The 18,748-nt window shown below is 42.3% G+C and overlaps 1 protein-coding gene and 1 long non-coding RNA gene across 4 annotated transcripts in view; one reads left to right on the top strand and one right to left on the bottom strand.

Moving 5' to 3' along the window:
* Canx (calnexin) overlaps positions 1–7,241 on the bottom strand; it is a 31,568-nt gene extending 24,327 nt beyond the window's left edge. The window contains exon 1 of one of the 3 annotated variants that reach the window (XM_034505686.2): positions 7,127–7,241. The gene's annotated coding sequence lies outside the window, so the exon portion shown is untranslated. Of the gene's footprint in view, positions 1–7,090 lie in introns of all 3 variants that reach the window. The other 2 variants (XM_034505685.2, XM_076936923.1) reach the window with 2 other exon arrangements.
* A 129-nt stretch (positions 7,242–7,370) lies between these two features.
* Positions 7,371–17,557, top strand: LOC143442811 (uncharacterized). The gene is made up of 2 exons (XR_013111311.1): positions 7,371–7,654; positions 15,047–17,557. It is a non-coding gene; the product is annotated as an uncharacterized LOC143442811 (long non-coding RNA).
* Positions 17,558–18,748: the final 1,191 nt, after the last annotated feature.

The following is an 18,748-nucleotide window of genomic DNA, read 5'->3' as shown; positions in this document are numbered from 1 at the left end:
TTCTGTGTTATAAAGGGGCCAAAAGAGAAAATGCATCTGGTGCCTAGCAGCGAGCTTGAAACACTAAAATGGTTTGCAATGGTACACATCTGTGATCACAGCACTCCAGAGACTAAGCAGAAAGATCAGGAGTAATAGAATGAACAAGCCAGCCTGGGCCACAATAAGGTCCTCTCAAAGAAATACAAGGCTTAGCAAGATAGCTCGACAAGTAAAGATGCCATCAAGCCCAAGTTTGAGTCCCAGAACTTATGTGATTGAGAACTGGCTCCTGCAAGTTGCCCTCATTCTCACCACACATGTATTATAACATGTACATGTGTCTGTCATCCCCTCCCTGGTTGTTTAAAAAAAAAAAAAAATGGCCAAAAAGGGAAAATATCCAAAAATAAATTATAAATTATTCTTAGAACTACAGACATAAAAATGGGTGTGGTCTGAATATACTTTGAAGAGTAGAACGATGTAAAAGGCCTGGTTTGGGTCGTACAGTTACCTCACTAGGAGAAACTCAGCAGTCATTGGTTACAGCAGACTACCCTGTATTACTTTTGCAACTTTTTAAGTGCTAGGGTCGTCTGCATGAGAGCCTAGTATGCAGCATTCTATTGCTGAACTTCATCCCTAGCCCTTGTTTTTGAGACAGAATCTTCATTATGTGATCCAAGGTGGCCTCAGACTTAATGATACCCCGCCTCCATCTCCAGGGTCTAGATTAAATTCATGTACCACTGTATCATGAAAAGAACTTTTGCCAGTTCTCTTATGCATATAATTACTTCAAAACTTTAGGGTTTTTGTTTTTAATGTATTACTACTGAATCATGAGCTCAAGGCCAGCAAGTTCCAAGCCATCCAGGGATTCATAGAAAAATTGACTAAAAGGAAAAAAAAAAAAAAAGATAGGCTGGTAAGAAAGCTCTTGGTGGGTAAAGACACTCACTGCCAAGACCTTACTTTTCATAGGTTTGGGGTATGCACATTGTACAGAAACATGCAGACAGACATTCATAAAAAATAAAATTAAGGTTCCAGGGAATGAACTCACATAATAGAATTTCTCCATCCACCCACACCATGCACACCTATACACACAATAGTTAAAACCTTAATTTTATTTTTTATGAATGTCTGCCTGCATGTTTCTGCACAATGTACACACCCAAAACCTATGAAAAGTAAGGTGATGTCAGATTCCCTGGAACTGCTGCTATAATCCACTATATGGGTGCTGGGCACAGAACATAGGCCTTCTCTAGCCCCAATACATTAAATTTAAGAAAAAATTTAAGCTTAATGAAGTTTAATCTTTCTCAATTTTGAAGGGTTTGAGGGGCTGGGAAAGATACAGGTGTATTCTGGGAATTATTAACCACTTAACAGCAAACTTGAAGCCAATGACAGACCCTTATCTTAAACAAGGTGGACTGCTACTTGAGGTCATCTTCTGGCCTCAATGCACACACAAGGGCAGCCACCCATATGAACATGCACACACCCATACATATACCCACAGCAAGTTTAGAGTATATATCAATGGCATAACCTTTGTCTAGCACATGAAAGCCCTAGATTTGCTCTCCAGTAATCAAATGATCATCCACCTGCAATCAAACATAAAGCGTAGACAAATACAAAGCCAACAGAATGCATTACTTGCATGAAGACTTTGGCATGCTTCCCAACCTACCAAAGACAACGGAGCCTAGTTCTCAGGGCCAAAGAGATCTTCAAGACCACCTACCTAATGCACTCATAGTTCAGTGCAATGCACCCAGCTTTTAGAAGGGCGAATTATCTTAAATCCTAGAAGTGTAAAGTTGAGATTTTATTATTTCATGGTGCTGTGATCAAAACCAGAGCTTCCTGAAGGTGGGTAGAAAGAAGCCATGCCTCTGAGCTGCATCTCGAGTGTTCAGCTGCACGTTTTCTATTTTGAAACCTCAATTCCTTATTATCAACACAGCCCAGTGGTAGAGAACAGTAACCTGTCCTGTCTGGAAAAACTTCTCTAGTTTCTCCAGCTTCTGGGTAACCTTGGTTAGCTCTTCTACATACAGTCCTCCCTCCTGCAGTCTATAGACCTGTATAGTAGAACTACTGCCCAATGCATGTATTTTTAAAAGATACATTATTTTTTAAATTTCATATGTATGACTGTTTTGTTTGCCTGCATATGTGCCTAGGTACCATGCATGTGCATAGTGCTAAGAAGCTAGAAAAGGGCATCAAGTTCTCTGGCTGTAGAGTTACAGATGGTTGTGAGTCACCATGTTGGTGCTAGGAACTAAAGACAGGTCCTCTGGAAGAGCACCCAGTACAGTTAACAACTTAGTCATCTCCCCAGCCATCTAAGACTTTACTTCTTAGAAGAATTTAAGGCACGCTGGAGAGATGGCTCAGCGGTTAAAAGCACTGACTGCTCTTCCAGAAGTCCTGAGCTCAATTCCCAGCAACCACACGGTGGCTCACAACCATCTGTAATGGGATCTGATGCTCTTTTCTGGTGTGTCTGAAGACAGTGACAGTATACGCACATACATAAAATGAATAAATCTTTAAAAAAAAATTTAAACAAAAAGAAAGTTCAACTCTAATTTTTTTCATTTATGAAAATTACAGGAATAGTAAAATGACCTAATATTCTTGGTTATTCTAAAATACTAAGTAATTTTTGAAATAACATGGAAATTTTAAAATGTGACTTCTATGTAAGCTATGCATTCATTCCATCACACTACTGATGTGATTATGTCCAGGCTTGTGTCTTCCACCTGTTGTCTTCCTCCATTTCCCTTCACCTTATTTTTTGACACAGTTTCTGAGAGAACCTGAAGCCTACCTTCAATGGCTACCTGGCCAGTGAGCCCTAGCATCCCAGTTGTCTCCAGACCCCAGCACTGAATACTGACATCTGACCTCCAGTCTTATTGCTGGCACAACAGGGTAGGCACGTAACCATCTAAGCCATCTCCTCAGCCCTCATTTGATATAGTCTCTCAAATCACAATTCCTGGTTAGCTACTTAATGTGGGTCAACTGCTAATCTCTGGGCCTGAGTTTTTTCTCTAACCCAATACTAACCTCTACTCTAGAACTGCCGATTAGCTGAAACATACATAAACTGCTTATGAGAAGGCCTGTTTTACAGCACATGCTCAATGTTAGTAGTGACTGCTTACAGCTACTAGATATTGCCAATGTTTCTACTTGTTGATTTTTAATGAATTTAAGGCAAATACTCTAACCTTTATTTTGGGGAAAATGTAAGTACTTAGTTGTATTATTTTGTGTGCGTACATGTGTGGAAGTCAGAGGGTAACTTCCAGGAGTCAGTGCTTTTTTCTTCCACCAAGTGGCACCCAACAATGGAACTCTAGCCATCAGGCTTGGCAGCAAGTGCCCTGACCCTCTTATTATCTTTCCACTATTTGTGTGTGTGTGTGTGTGTGTGTGTGTGTGTGTGTGTGTGTGTCTGCACGCGCCTTCAGATTTTACTACTACGTACACATTGTCAAAAATTTAAAACATGGGCTAGAGAGATGGCTAGGAAATTAAAAGTGCTTACTGCTCTTGCAGAGGACCTGATACATTAAATGGCTTACAATCACCTATAACTCCAGCTTTGGGGCATTCTGCACTCATGTGTACATACAAATAATAACACACGACCAAGAAATATATATACAACGTTTTTTTAAAAAGGCCAGAAAGAAGGCACAGAAGATAAAGGCACTTGTCAAGAAGCCTAACAGGGGGCTGGAGAGATGGCTCAGCGGTTAAGAGCACTGACTGCTCTTCCAGAAGTCCTGAGTTCAATTCCCAGCAACCACATGGTGGCTCACAACCATCTGTAATGGGATCTGATGCACTCCTCTGGTGTGTCTGAAGACAGCTACAGTGTACTTGTTTAAATAAATAAATAAATCTTTAAAAAAAAAAAAAAAAAAGCCTAACAGATTGAGATCAATCCCTATTACCCATACTGAAAGAAACCAATTCCAGAAAGACCACACCGACTTCTATACATGTCCAAACGCATGCATGCATAAACAAAAATTAAAATATCTTGTTAGAATTACAACATTTAATAGGAAAAAAACTGTAAATGCTCACCTGTTTAAAAAAAGAAAAGTCCGTGATTACAGACTCCTGTAGTCCCAGTTACTTAGGAGGCTGAATTTGGATGATTAAGTGAACTCAGAAATTCAAGATCACCTTGGCAGTCAGGAGATACAGCAAAGTAGTAGTGTCTTCCTAACTGCTAAGCTCAAGGCTCTAGCCTCTATCCTCAGTATTTAGACTGGACAACATCCTGGGAAACAGTGCGATCTGTGACCTGCTCTATGAGATCTACTTTACTCACATCAGATTTGGGAGGTTTTGCTTCATGTGCTAGGAATGGAGCCCTGGGTCTCAAGTTTGCTAGGCAGGAGTTATACTCCACCTTGGAATTTTTTTCATTGACAGACACATAGAAGTAATTTGTTTTTTGAGACAAGGTTTCTCTGTTTGGCCTTGGTTGTCCTAGAATTCATTCTATAGACCATGCTGGTCTTGAACTCAAGAGATAAATATACTTCTGCCTCCCTCATGCTGGGTTCAAAGGTGAACCACCACCACATCACCCAGCTAATAAGTGATTTTTTTTAAAGTCACTTTTGTCCTATTAATTCACTTTAAGATGTGAATACCCGGGATAAAGACAGGGCTCAGTGATTAAGAGTTCAGTTCCCAGCCGGGCAGCTTACAACTGTTTGTAATTCCAACTCCAGAGAATACAATGCCCTTTTCTGGCCTCCATGGGCACCCATGAATATATTGCACATACTCACACTAACATACACATAAAAGTGTTTTTAAATATATCTTTTTTAAAGATTTATCTCATGTATGAGTACGGTGTCCTCAGACAAACCAGAAGAGGGAATCAGATCCCATTAGAGATGGCTATGAGCCACATGTGGCTCCTGGGAATTGAACTCAAGACCTCTGGAAGAGCAGCCCTGCTCCCAACCGCTGAACCATGGCACTAGCCCTAAATAAATCTTAAAGACATTTTTTTTAAAGATACAAATACCACAATATAAAAATTTTCTAGATTCCTTAAAAGAAAAAAAAAAAATTCAGGGCTAAAGACATAGCTCAATGGTTAAAAGCACTGGCTGCTCTTCCAGAGGACTCAGGTTTGATCCCCAGCACCCACATGATGGTTCACACACATGGTACACAGACAGACATACATGTAGGCAAAACACACATACACAGAAAATTAAATAAGTCTAAAAATTCTTACCTAACACTTGAAACAATAACAAAGCATTTAATAAGCACTTTCCTAATGAGTTTTACAGTAAGCTATACAGACTACAACTACCTTTGTCACTTTAATTACTTCTTAGGACTTTTTATGAGCTACCAATTCTGTTTGCCCATTTCCTTACACTTTCCAAAGCAATTTCTTAGTATCTGCCCCCTCAAAGGTAAAGTAAGTAGCAGACTCAGTCCTATTTTAAAAGGCTGGGAAGCAAAGCTGCCATGCTGGACCCTGTCTTCTGCAGTTATGCTTACCAACTGCCACTCTACTTCCTTAAAGTTCTCTTGCAGGACAAGGATGCAAGGTGTGCGGTCAAGATGCACGTGCCTTGTGGCCCTTGAAAGATTAAGGAGCTAATTGCACTGTTAAGATAGCAAGGTGGAGACGCCCATTTTCAGACAGCTCAGTGAACTCCTACTGTGAATGGTTCAATACTATATACAGTTCTTCAGGGCCTGGCTCACCTGTGTACCCTGCCTGGCCTGTAAGCTTAGTTATAACATAAGTACAACATGAGAATTGATTCCGTTCATGCCCTTTCAAGAGTTTCTGGAAAATATACAAAGATTTTTTAAGATAACCCCATTTCCCCCTTTAAAGGGGAGGGGGGCAAATTGTGCAAAAAACAAGCAGAATCTTCCATTTCCTCAGGGTAAAGAAACTGTAGCTCACCTTTGTCAAGGTTTTAATATCCAATTCGGTTTAACTTCACACAACCAGCAACCACTAGTGTCATAAATGTGTCCTCAGGTCCTGGCACACAGGACTTAACACAAAAATTAGTATATTGGTGTAATGACCAAGGCATTCAGACTACAAGAAGCCAGTGCAATTACTACCCACTGAACCTTTACTATACATCCAATTTCTCATTCCCATTACCTCTTAATTTAATACAAGGCTATCAGCCATTCTGCCTACTCCTGGGGAATGAGCCCTCAAGTAGAAAAATCTCTCAAATTCCCATTCCCCCAATAAATTGCAGTTAGGTGCTTGAACCAGAACTTTTAACCTTAACTAAGAAACCCAAACTGTCTAGTCCTCAGTTACAATCCCAACTGAACGATTAAAACTACCTGTATGACCTTGGGCCAGTCATTTCAAACTTCTAGGCCTCAGTTTCCTCCTCTCACTAACTGAACTTTCGCTTGTATTTCCTGCTTTTATGGTCCAGTGAATACCCCCACTAGATTACTATCTATTCACCACCGAATAGGCAGGTGCTTTAATAGTTAAACCTTGAGTTTCTCAAGCGGTACACGTTCTGGTACATTCTACTCCCTCATCAGAGTGCTATAGTCCAGTGTCCGCTTTGGGCATGTTATTTTCTAATATTGAAACTGTAACGCTCATCTCTCTGGATTTACTTCACCTTTCCCTACTATTTGGGCTAGCTACCTACTAGGCCTAATTCTAATACCACACCTGTACCAGATTACTCAGTCCACCTCTGGGTGGGCCAGGACAGGGCCTAAGAAAGCTCTAGAAGCAAAGACATAGGAAGTTGTTAGCTTTTTCAGAGGTCAAGGGAAACCCCAGGACACCTGCCACGCCTCCCGACCCCGGCGGTATTGCCCAAGCCAGCCTCTCTAACCCGGCCGCTCTCCTCACTGCCTTGAGCGTCCACCCGGGCCTGCGCCACTCGAAAGCCCGCCCGACCCCTTAGCCGTCGAGACTCCAGCCACGCCCGACCCCCTCCGCCGCGGCGCCGCTCACCCAGGCCCCCAAGGCTCGTCCCAGGCCTGAGGGCCCCGCACACGCTTCCCGTCTCACCTCGAGCCTCCCGGGGACCACTGGCGGCTCCCTCACCTTCTCCCACCCGCACACCCGGCCCCGTGCTGCAGTGGAGACAGCGGCAAAGGCGGCCCGACCGTCACGTGCCGCAGAACTAAGAGGCCTCGGCTACCGCCGCCGCGCGAGCGAGCCCCACCGCACGAAGCCCAACCCCGCGTCCGCCCCTCGTTCCTGAGTGGCTACAACAACCGTCAGATCCCGCCCCTTTGCGCAAGATATGAGAATCTACTGGTAGATACGGCCATCGCTCGAAGCTTCTTCCCATACGCCCCCTAGGGCTAATTCTTCGTGGAGCGTGGTGATTGGTCAAGAGCGAGGCAGGAAGTGGTTGTTAATTGGGTATGAGGAAAGAAGGCGGGCTGTCACAGAACGGGCGGGTGCGCGCTCCCGAGGGCGGGCGGATTTGGCACGCGTTCTCGCGTGGGTCGCACTGGTCCTTCAAGGCCGGTGTGTTGGTGAACATCCAGAAGACGCTTTTCCCACCCATTGAGTTAGGAACCCTGTTTCAACCACGCCTGGGACCTATGGCCTTCTTCAGAAATGGTGAGAGGTCAGGCCGGTGTGCTGTGCAGCCAGTGAGATCCCTCTGAGCAGCAGACACTGCCTTTCCTGCGGAGTCATGGCCCTGAGCCCGGGAGCTTGAGACCTCTTTACCTAACAAAACACAATCATGCAACATGAAGTCACCTTCCCATGTTTCCTGATTTTAGTCGTTAAAATCAGGCATACTCTAGCGACAGGATTGACAAAAAAAAAAAAAAAAAAAAAAAAAAAAGTGATGCCATGTGCAGATTTAAAATAGCCATTTCGTAACCCACTCGTTTTTCAATATGCTTTAAAACCCTGCAAGATTGAAGTGGCTAAGGATTTGGCTAGATCTTTGAAAATCCTAATCGCCTCTAGTTGTGTTTGGTGACCCAAGGCTTTGAATACTGGGGAAAGAAACAGCAGGTTTTTGTTTTTTTTTTTTTTTGTTTTTTGTTTTTAAATCATCTATGTAATGTGAAACCAGCTTTGTTCCTGCCACCACAAGAGAAAGGCAGGAAGGATTTGATTTTTGGGTCAAATTAGTAACCGCTGATTCTCACTACCTAATTTTAAAGAACAGAATTTGTTTTCCTTATTTGCCTTGTAAAGAGCATGTTCAAAATAAAAATTTGAAGCCAGGTTGGCACATGCTTTAGTCCCAGTTCTTAGGCATTCAGGAGGCTAAGGCAGAGGATCCCCACACTGATCTGGTGAGAACCTAGCTCAGTGATCAAGAGAACTTGCTCTTGCAGAGGTTTCCATCCCATTACAACTGCCTGCCGGTAACTCCAGTTCCAGCGGGTTTCATGGTGCCTCTGGAATCCAACGACACCTGTACTTCGAGGTGCACTCATAGCCACATACAGATACTACATAAGTACACATAATTTTGTTTTTGTTTTTCGAGACAGGGTTTCTCTATAGCCCTGGCTGTTCTGGAACTCACTCTGTAGACCAGGCTGGCCTCGAACTCAGAAATCCACCTGCCTCTGCCTCCCAAGTGCTGGGATTAAAGGCATGCGCCACCACTGCCCTGCACACATAATTTAAAAAAAAAAAATTTTTTTAATTTATTTAGGATGGGTTCTGGCTTGTGTTACCCAAGATGACCTTGAATTTAAGAGAGTAAAAAAAAAAAATCAACTTCTGCAGAAGTGTTAAAATATGTCAGTACTGAAGGAATAGAAGAGTTGAGGCAGAACTTTTCTGTCTAAAACTGACAGAGAAAGAGGTGAGACTTGGGCTGGACCTCATAGATATGCCAATTTTCTGTAGGTGGCATTGGAAGGAAGTTCTTGAGAAAAATGTACAGAAAAGCAAGAAAGTGGCTCTCAGATGTTTGGGGGAATCCATATATGAAAAATGTTTTGGGGTTGTGGGGATGGCTCAGCAGGTAAGGACACTTGCCACCAAGCCTGATGACCTGAATTTGACTCCCAGAACTCAGTGTGGTGGAAGAAAAGAACTGAGTTGTACTCTGACCTCTACACAAATTCACGTACACACAATAGTAAATGTGAAAATTTAATAAAAATGAGGACATGATGGCCCCAAACTATACAGTCCACAAAGAGACTGGGAACCTAAGTCTTCTGATCCTTTTCTGGTGTGTCATTATAGAATATGACAAGTTTCTTTTATGATTCAGTTTATCCAAATAGCTACACCTTAGCAAAGTTAGCAAATACAAAGAGACTAGACATATACCTTCAAGTCAATTAGTGTTAGCCTGAGTTGACCTTAGGAATTGATAAACCTTATTTATCAAGGATACCTTATTCATCCAATATGTGTTGTTACTTATCTAAAATTTTCCAGAAGCTTGGTGTTGAAGCAAAGATAAAAGTGGCTAGACATGTATCTCTAAGTCTTAACTCTTTCTTAATGTCTTCATCCCCAATCTCTTACTTGATTTGATCCTACTACAAACAACAATACTCATTTTTCTACCCAATTTGTTCTCACTGGCTACACTAGTATTAGTCATTTCTCTGTACACACTAATCTGACCCTGTCACACTGATTGGTAGAAAAGAAAACTTATTTTGTCACAGATACATTAAACACTTTGCATTGATCATGTAGATTTCTTTTAGTTGTCTATTCATGTAACTTGTCCAATTTTCTATTCTAGGCTTTTCTTATTGACTTGTAAGAAATCTGCAGCCTAAAGGTCTTCTGGATGAACTAGTTTGGATGGTTTGTAAGAAATCTTCATGGGTTGAGATGTTTCTTTAGCTACTACTATAACCCACTCATCTCCAGCTTCATTAGAAATTTTAAATTAGTAGCTATCTCTTTTCTCTTAATTTCATTTGTTCCTTCTTTTCTCGTGGTTTGTGTGGGTTTGAGGGCTATACAAATGTGCTGTACCTGCATATGTCTGTGTATATGGGAGCAAGATTAGTATGTCCTTATCATTCTCCACCCAAATCCATTGAGACATTGTAGATAGGACCTCTTCATTGAACCTGGAACTATACTGGCAGCCAGCATGCCCCAATGCTCTTCCTGTCTCTGCCTGCGACAGCACTAGGGTCACAGGCATGTGCACCATGCTTGTTTTGTTAGAAAATCTTTTGTTACTTATCCTTCAGTAATTTCATACATGTCTGTCTGTCTGTCTGTCTGCCTGACTTCCTTCCTTCCTTCCTTCCTTCCTTTCTTTCCTTCTCTTTCTCTTTCTCTCTTTTTCTCTTTTTCTCTCTCTTTCTCTCTTTCTCTCTCTCTTTCTTTCTTTTTCCTGTTTTGCTTTTCGAGACAGGGTTTCTCTGTGTAGTTCTGGCTGTCCTGGAACTCACTCTGTAGACCAGGCTGGCCTCAAACTCAGAAATCCGCCTGCCTCTGCCTCCCAAGTGCTGGAACTAAAGTCATGTACTACCACCACCCTATTCTTTCTTTTTTAAACAAATAATGTTCTTGGGGCTGGAGAATAGCTCAGTGGGTAAGAGCACTGGCTGTTTTGTTGTCATTTGTTTGTTTGTTTGTTTGTTTATTTGTTTGTTTTTAAAGGGATCCTGCTTCAATCCTCAACACTCATATGGCAGCTCACAACCGTTTGCAACTACAATACCAGAGTATCTGGCACCCAGTTCTGACCTTCCTGAGTACCAGGCACATACATGGTACACAGACATACATGCAGACAAAATAACCATACACACAAAATAAAAATAAAATTTAAAATAAATCTTTAAAACTATTCATGCGTATGTACAAATGTCATGAATGTATGAGAAAGAAGACAACTCCCAAGAGTCAATTCTCTCTTTCCACCTTGTGTTTTTCTAGATGGGTTATTACTGCTTTCATAAAATACCATGACCAATTTGGGGAGGAAAGGGTTTATTTTTCTACCTATACTTCCATATCACTGTTCATCATCAAAGGAAGTCAGGACAGGAATCTGGAGGCAGGGGGCGATGTAGAGGCCATAGAGGGTACTGCTTACTGGCTTGTTCTCATGCTTGCTCACCCTGCTTTCTAACAGAACCCAGGACCACCAGCCCAGCCACCAGGGTGGATTCACCTACAGTGGGCTGGGCCCTTACCAATCAATCACTAATTAAGAGAGTCCAGAAATAGTAGTGGTTCTCAACCTTCCTGATGCCACAACCCCTTAATACAGTTGCTCATGTTGTGGTGACCTCCAACCATAAAATTATTTTCATTGCTAATTCATAACTGCAATTTTACTACTATTATGAACTGTAATATAAATATCTGCCCTTTCTAATGGTCTTAGATGACAAGGTTTTTCAACTCACAAAGAGGTAGCAGCCCACAGGTTGAAAACTGCAGTCTTGCCTGCAGCCCAGTCTTATGGAGGCATTTTCTTAATTAAGGTTCCCGCCTCTCAGATGACTTTAGCTTGTATTAAGTTGACATAAAACTAGTCAGCACAGTGCCAAATACCTTTACCTGCTAAGCCAACTAAATTGACTCTCTTGTTTTTATTTTTTGATAGAGTTCACTATAAAGGCCAAGCTGGCCTTGAATTTGAAATCAGTCCCCTTAGGACGGACGGACAGACACACACACACACATGCATGCATGTATAGCTATGTCAAAGACACATGAAGCAAAAAAGAAATACCAACTCGCCTTATACCACTCCAGCGTGGCACTTACAATGGAGGCTGTCCTTCACACCGGGGCCACCTGGCTCCTGCCTGCTCTTCCCTTCCCTTGCTAAACATTTCTTTTTCCAGCTGTTTGTTGAGGAAGGATCTTCCAGTACAGTGCTGGCGAACCTGAAACATGCTGTGTAGATGTGACTGGCCTTGAACTTGCCTCCTAATTCTGGGATTACAGAACTGATCTTGAGCACAGTTGCTCCTACAGCCCCTTCCCGTTCTACACACACACACACACACACACACACACACACACACACACACACACAACCACACATGTGCTTACTAAATAAGCGCTCTGCCACTTAGCTACGACTTTGCCACAAACACATGCATACACACAAATAAATTTTTTTTAAACTTTACTTTAGGGTAGGGTACATTTGCAACTGCCACTACATGGGTGTGAAGACCAATGAACAACCTGAAAGACAATCAGTTCTCTCCTTTTGTTTTTGTTTTTGTTTTTCCCTGTCTGGTTGGTTGGTTGGTTGGTTTGGCTTGTTTTGGTTTTTTGATACTGGATTTCTCTGTTTAGTCCTGACTGACCTGGAACCCTCTCTCTCTGTAGACCAGGCTGACCTCACAGAGATCTATTTTCTCCTACAATGTGGGGTATAAGGATCAAACTTAGGTCATCAGATTTGACATCTGGCACCTTTTCGCCCTGAGTCACCTCTTTGTCCCTTACTTATTTATCTATTTACTTATTTAGAGACAGAGTCTCAGATATACCAGGCTGGCCTTGGACTCAGTCTGTACCTTATGATGATCTTGACCATCTAGACTTCCTCCCTTCACATCCTAAATGCTGGCATGAGATACTACATGGTTTATGCAGTGCTGGGGATGGAACCCTATGCCTTCTGTGTATTAAGTAAGCATTATATCAACTGAGGACTTCTTGGTCCATAATTTTAAGACTTATTTCATATACATGGACTGGGGGGTGGTGAATGTGCATGTGTAGAGGTCAGAAAACAACTTTGAGAAGTGTGTTCTCTCTGTTCACCATTTATGTGGATCCCAGTGATTTGAATTCAGTTCATTATACTTGTGCAAGTACCCATTGACCCATCTGCCAACTCCTTGACCTGTAGTTTAAAGTTTGTTCTACACTTCCATGATTTTGGAAATGTACAGCACACCTCATGTGACCACTATCATTGTCATGATAGAGAACATCCCACTATCCAAGTGCTCCTGATATTTTTGACTACCAATGTGACATCTTTTTTTTTTCTCAGACATCGCTTCTGTCAGTTCAATTCTGTCCTGACACTACCCAATTACAAACCAGACTCTATATTCTCAGTCTCACAAGACTGTACTCCCTTCAATGACAGCTGCAAACAAAAGGCCAGGATAGTCCAGCCACAATTCTGGACTGAATACACATTTGAGGATTCTGACAAGCTCTTCTCAGGGTCCATAATTTGTTAAATAGAATAACGCCAGAACTCAGAGAGGTGCCTTATATGTATTTACTGGTTTTCTCTAAAGGATGTAGCTTAGGAACGGCCAAATGAAGAGATGAATAGAGTAAAAGATGAGTGATAGGTCGTGGGCTTGAAGTTCCCACGTCCTCTGTGTTCGAGCTACTTTCCTTGTACCTCAGTTGTTGGCTGAGTGGAAAATTCTCCTAATTCTATGTGCTAGAGTTTTTATGTTGGGGTTTTTTGTTTGGGGGTGGGGTTAGGGTACAGGGATGAAGGGTTCATTATACAGGAATCACTGATTAAATCACTAGCCATAGGTGTCTGAACTCAGTCTCCAGGACCTCTCGTCTCCTCTGGAGTGACAGTAGAAAGCTCTAAGGTAGTGCTCACATGGGTGGGTGTCTCATCTGTCACCAGCCCTCAAGTTGAAGCTGTCTAGAGTCCACCAGTAGACATCTCGTCCAAACAAACTCTAGAGTAGCTGAAGTACAAAAGATGTGACTCAAAACTCAAAAACACATTTCTCACCTCAAAGGGAATAAGTTTATTCTGGAGTCAAAAATGAGTAACCATACTCAAGGAAGCCAATTTAGGTTCCCCCAACCTACCTGTTTACTGAAGGTTTTATAGTAACAAAACAACAACAACAAAGCCCATAAATCAAAATTCTTGAAATACACGGGCAGAAACATCAGGTAGGTAGCAACAGCAGCTAGGGAGAAGTCTCTGTTCTAGGCCTCAGATGTTATATAATGACATTCTTATGGAAGACAGGGTCTTGCTGGTACATTCTAAAAGGATTTACTCAATGTTTATAAGGACATCAGATTACACAGAGAGGTAGGCAATAAATGACTCATTTAAGAAGCTAAATATGTCCCAAGGGAATCTGGCTCCTCACCTGGGAGACACTTTGGCTCTACACAATCACAGATGTTTTAACTAGTCAGTTTGCTTTGTAGAGTGTTTAACGTTAAGTGTGGCTTTGGGTGGGGGAAAAGATTCAATTCCCTTGTATCATTCAGGGAGTCAAAGGCTTTAGGACTCTGTGGTAGGAACAGTTTTTGACTATATTTCATCCTATTCCAAGTCTCTTCCTGACACTAGGATCAGGAAAGCTGACCTGCTTTTATAGGTAAGATCTGTCTTTTGTAGAACTTCATTAAACACGAAATCATCAGTAACCTTTTCTTACCCAAGGTTCTGTTAAGAGTTCAGCTACCTCAATTAACCTTACTCCAAAATTAGTAAATGAAAGATTCCAGAAATAAAAATAACCAATTTTTAAATAACTATGACAGTATAGTTACAATTATCCTACTATTAGCTATTGTTGTTAAGGCCTTATTATATCTATAAATTAACCTACCATGAGTATGGGTGTACAGGGTTAGTAAAAATGAGTATGAATGTTTCAAAGTGTCCAAGGTTCCACATGTGAGGAATACCTTAGAACATATCGCAGAGAGATGGCAGACAACTGTACAGTATTTTGTGTTTGGCTCTTAGGGTTTTTTTTTTAACATTGTGTGTGTGTGTGTGTGTGTGTGTGTGTGTGTACATGCACTGGTGTGTTATAAATCTAATGCGTGAAGATCATAGAACAATTGTGTCGGAGTCAGTTCTCTCCTTCTACCATATAGGCTCCAGGGCTTGAACTTTGATCGTCAGCACTGGCAGCAAGTATCTTACTTGATGAGCCTTCTTGCCAGCCCTTCCTTTATTTTGTCTTTCAATCAACATATTGTTTTAGAATCCTTGCTTATACTGTAATACTCATCAGAACTTTTCTGTCTTTCTTTTCCCTTTCTTCTTTCTTTCAATAAAAAAAGAAGCATCATGACATTGTGCTTCATGGTACAGCCTAGGCCTGGCAAGGAGCCAAAGCATCAAAGACCATCAGTGACCTGATGGGACTTCACGTGACAGAGAGAATGAGGAAAACAAGCATGAAACAGAAGAAGCCCGAGGCCTCACAGAGAGCAGAGCCCAGAATGGCAGAGGAGAGGAGCTGCTTGGGCCATGGTTCCTCACAGAGCCGGTAATCAAGCTGCCAAGCACTGTTCCAGTGCCAGTCCCTGACCCAGCTGCACCAACTGCCAACCTCCCAGGAGACAACACTGGTCAGAAGCACCTGCCTGGCCACCTGGAGAAGCCTTCCTTCTCAGAAGGGATGCAGACACAAACCTGATTAGACTTGTGCTACAAAAATGATCAGAACTGGGGGAAGGGGCAGGTCCTAGTGGTCTCCATTTTTTTTCCTTCCTTCCTTCCTTCCTTCCTTCCTTCCTTCCTTCCTTCCTTCCTTCCTTCCTTCCCCTCCTTCCTTCCTTCCTTCCTTCTTTTCTTATTTTCTTATATATTTTTTTAAAGACAAGGGCTCAAGCCAGGCATGGTGGTGATATGTAGCCCTTTCCAGACTGGAGCTTTCTATATAGATCAGGCTTTCTACCTCACATGTGCTGAGTTTAAAGGTGGGCACCACCACTAAAATATATATTCTTTAAAAAATGTTCACATTTTGTGCATGGAGGGTTATACACTTGCCACCACGTGAATGTAGAGAGATTAGGGGACAACTTACAGGAAGCAGTTCTCTCCTTCCACCTTGTGGGTTCCAGGGATTGAACTCAAGTGGTCAGGATGGGGGTCAAGTGCCTTTACTCACTAAGCCAACTTGCTGACCAAAAAAGTATAATGTACCTACCTGCCTGCCTGCCTGCCTGCCTGCCTGCCTGCCTACCTACCTGCATATTTGTACGAGTACCACATGAATGCTTGATGCCCACAGAGGTCAGAAGAGGGCATCTGATACCTTGGGAATGGTATCATTCCCATTGTGAGTCACCATGTGGATGCTGTGAACTGAATTCGGGTCCTCTGCAAGAGCAGCCAGTACTCTTAACTCTTCAGCCCTAAAACTGTGTGTTGTAGCAGGGTGGGCTACTCATTCTTATGATCCCAGCAGTTGGGAGGTAGAGGCTCAAGGTTCATTTCAGTCTAAGAGTTTGAGACCAGCCTGCACAGTATAGGAAGAACCTATCTCAAACAATATTAAAATAAATGAGAAAGTGTAAACCAGGTGTTTTGACACAGGCTTGGAATCCCAGTCCTCAGGAAGCAGAGGGAGACTACTGTTGCTGGATATTTAATCACAATATATAAACTTCAAGATTGTGCCATTTACTGAAAAACCCTGTTTCTAGCTGTGGTGTGGCTCAGTCCTTAGCACACACCTTTAATCCCAAACAATGAAGGGAAAGTTAGTTTGTAGAAGGAAGCACCCATGTTGCAAGTGATGTCTAATTGAGTTGAGACAGAATTAAATTGTTTTTATTCAGAATGTCAATGATCTGAGGTTACCAATTCAATGCCCTGGAGAAACATGTCAATACCGCAGTAGCCAGCTGGTTTTATAGTGGGCTGACAGGAGAGGTGTCAAAGACAGCCAGTCAGGTGTTGCCCTGATGAGTGGTCTGCTGCTTCCCTGAGACTGTTTCCTGACCCCTGTGTCTCGCACCACTCGACTTCTTGAAGCAGTCTACTTAGGATCTGCCAATATCAGCTCCTCCAGGAGCCTTAACAGTCTTATGCTGAGCTATTAATATACACACACATAAAATCCTCTTCACAATGTAGAAGGGCTCATGTAGAAAGGGACCCCCTATCATCACACGGTTTTTATCTTGTTTTACTTTAGGGATGGTGTCTTATTATGTTACCTAGGCTGCCTCTGAACTCCTGATATAAAGTGATCTTTCACCCTTAGTCAACTCTAGCTAGGACAAAATCTTTACTGAGATATGACTTACAGGCAATAAATGTTACCCATGTTAAGAGTGATTACTTTCACTGATTTATACAGTACAAGTACCACCAACAGATTCCTTGGTGTTAATTGACAGTCAACATCCAGCCAACTGACATGTGGCTCTCTTTACATCGTATCTTGTAATAGACCATGGATTTAGAGTTGGCAGTCACAAACTGACATCATTATCACCTTGCTCAGACTGGTTTCCAAAGGCCCTGAGACAGTAAACTAAGCTACAGATTAACAAGTCACAACTGTAACCAGGGGCTGGAGAGACAGCTAAGTGGTTAAGAGCACTCCCTGACTGCTCTTGTAGAGAACCTGAGTTCCGTTACCAGCACCCCCATGGTAGTTCCTAACTCTGGCTCCAAAGGTCTGACAGATAACCTCTTCTGGTCTCTTTGGGTACCAGATGCATAGATGGTGCACATACATATACACAGACCAACACTCAAACAAATTTAAAAAGAAAACTGTAACCAATTGTTGACTGTGCTATAACCAGTAAAGTTGCTTTCATAGTTTCTCACTTGGTTTTCTGTGTTGTCTGATCAAGTAATTGATTTATCTGGTTCTGGAAGCTGCTTGACTGTCATGTTTTCTTTGGCTTTGGCTCTACTAATTTAACCACGGAATTTCCCTTTTAGCTTTGGAATGCCGTGTGGCTACATGCAATGCCTGATTTCTTTTGGATTTTTTTTAGCTTGTTCCAGATGAAGCTTGTGTCGGTACTTTATCCCTTTTTATGGCTTAATAATGTTCCATTATATGGATATACCACATCTTATCTACTGATCATTTGAAGGACATCTGAATGGCTTCCAGCTAGTTACTAGCTGTAATGAGTAAAGCTGTTATAAATATTTGTACACAAGTATTTTTTGGGCATGTTTCCAATTCTCTTGTGCAGCAGATGTTAGAATTACTGACTTGTGGGTTTATGTTTAACTTTGTAAAGAAACTACCAAACTGTGTTCCACTGTTCCTGGCCATTTCATATCCCCCTGTGGAAGGTTCCAGTCTTTCTATGTCATTGCAAATTTGCTATTGTCTGTTTTTGTTGTTGTTTGTTTGTTTGGTTGGTTTTTCAAGACAGGGTTTCTCTGTGTAGCCCTGGCTGTACTGTAACTCACTCTGTAGACCAGGCTGGCCTCAAACGCAGAAATCTTCGAGACGCTATCTCTTTGTGGGTCCTTCTAGGTCAGATGAGTCCCCTCTGGCAATAGAAGTGTTATTTTGTATATTTTGCCTAATCTTTGCTGGTACACTAACACTGCTGACCAGGATGGGGCAAAGTTAAGGACCCTAGGCAACACTGTTGCTACTCTGACCCTTTGGATCCCGAGCTTGGCCTGGATAAATGCTTCCAAAATCACTCCAGTGCTTTGACTTTGGTTCAACTTCTAGAGCTCTAACTTGGACTCTCTTCTCTCCTCCTGCTCTCCCTCCCTCTCTCCCTCCCTCCTTTCGTGTGTGTGTGTGTGTGTGTGTGTGTGTATGTGTGTGTGTGTGCCTGCCTGCCTGCCTGCCTGCCTGCCTGTCTGTCTGTCTGTCTGTCTGTCTATGTATGAACACCATGCCACAGGTTATGTGTAGAGATCAAGGAAAAACCTAGGCTATTAGTTCCCCTGACCTTGCACTTTGAGACAATCTCTGTGTTCTACTGAACACAAGTCTGATGACCCTCAAGTTTCTGGGGATTCTCTGCCTCCCACTTCCC

Source organism: Arvicanthis niloticus, chromosome 6 (genome assembly GCF_011762505.2).
Source record: "Arvicanthis niloticus isolate mArvNil1 chromosome 6, mArvNil1.pat.X, whole genome shotgun sequence".
In the NCBI taxonomy this organism is placed as follows: Eukaryota; Metazoa; Chordata; class Mammalia; order Rodentia; family Muridae; genus Arvicanthis; species Arvicanthis niloticus.
The sequence above is the reverse complement of the archived record's forward strand: the minus strand, read 5'-3'. Positions and strand labels throughout refer to the sequence as shown.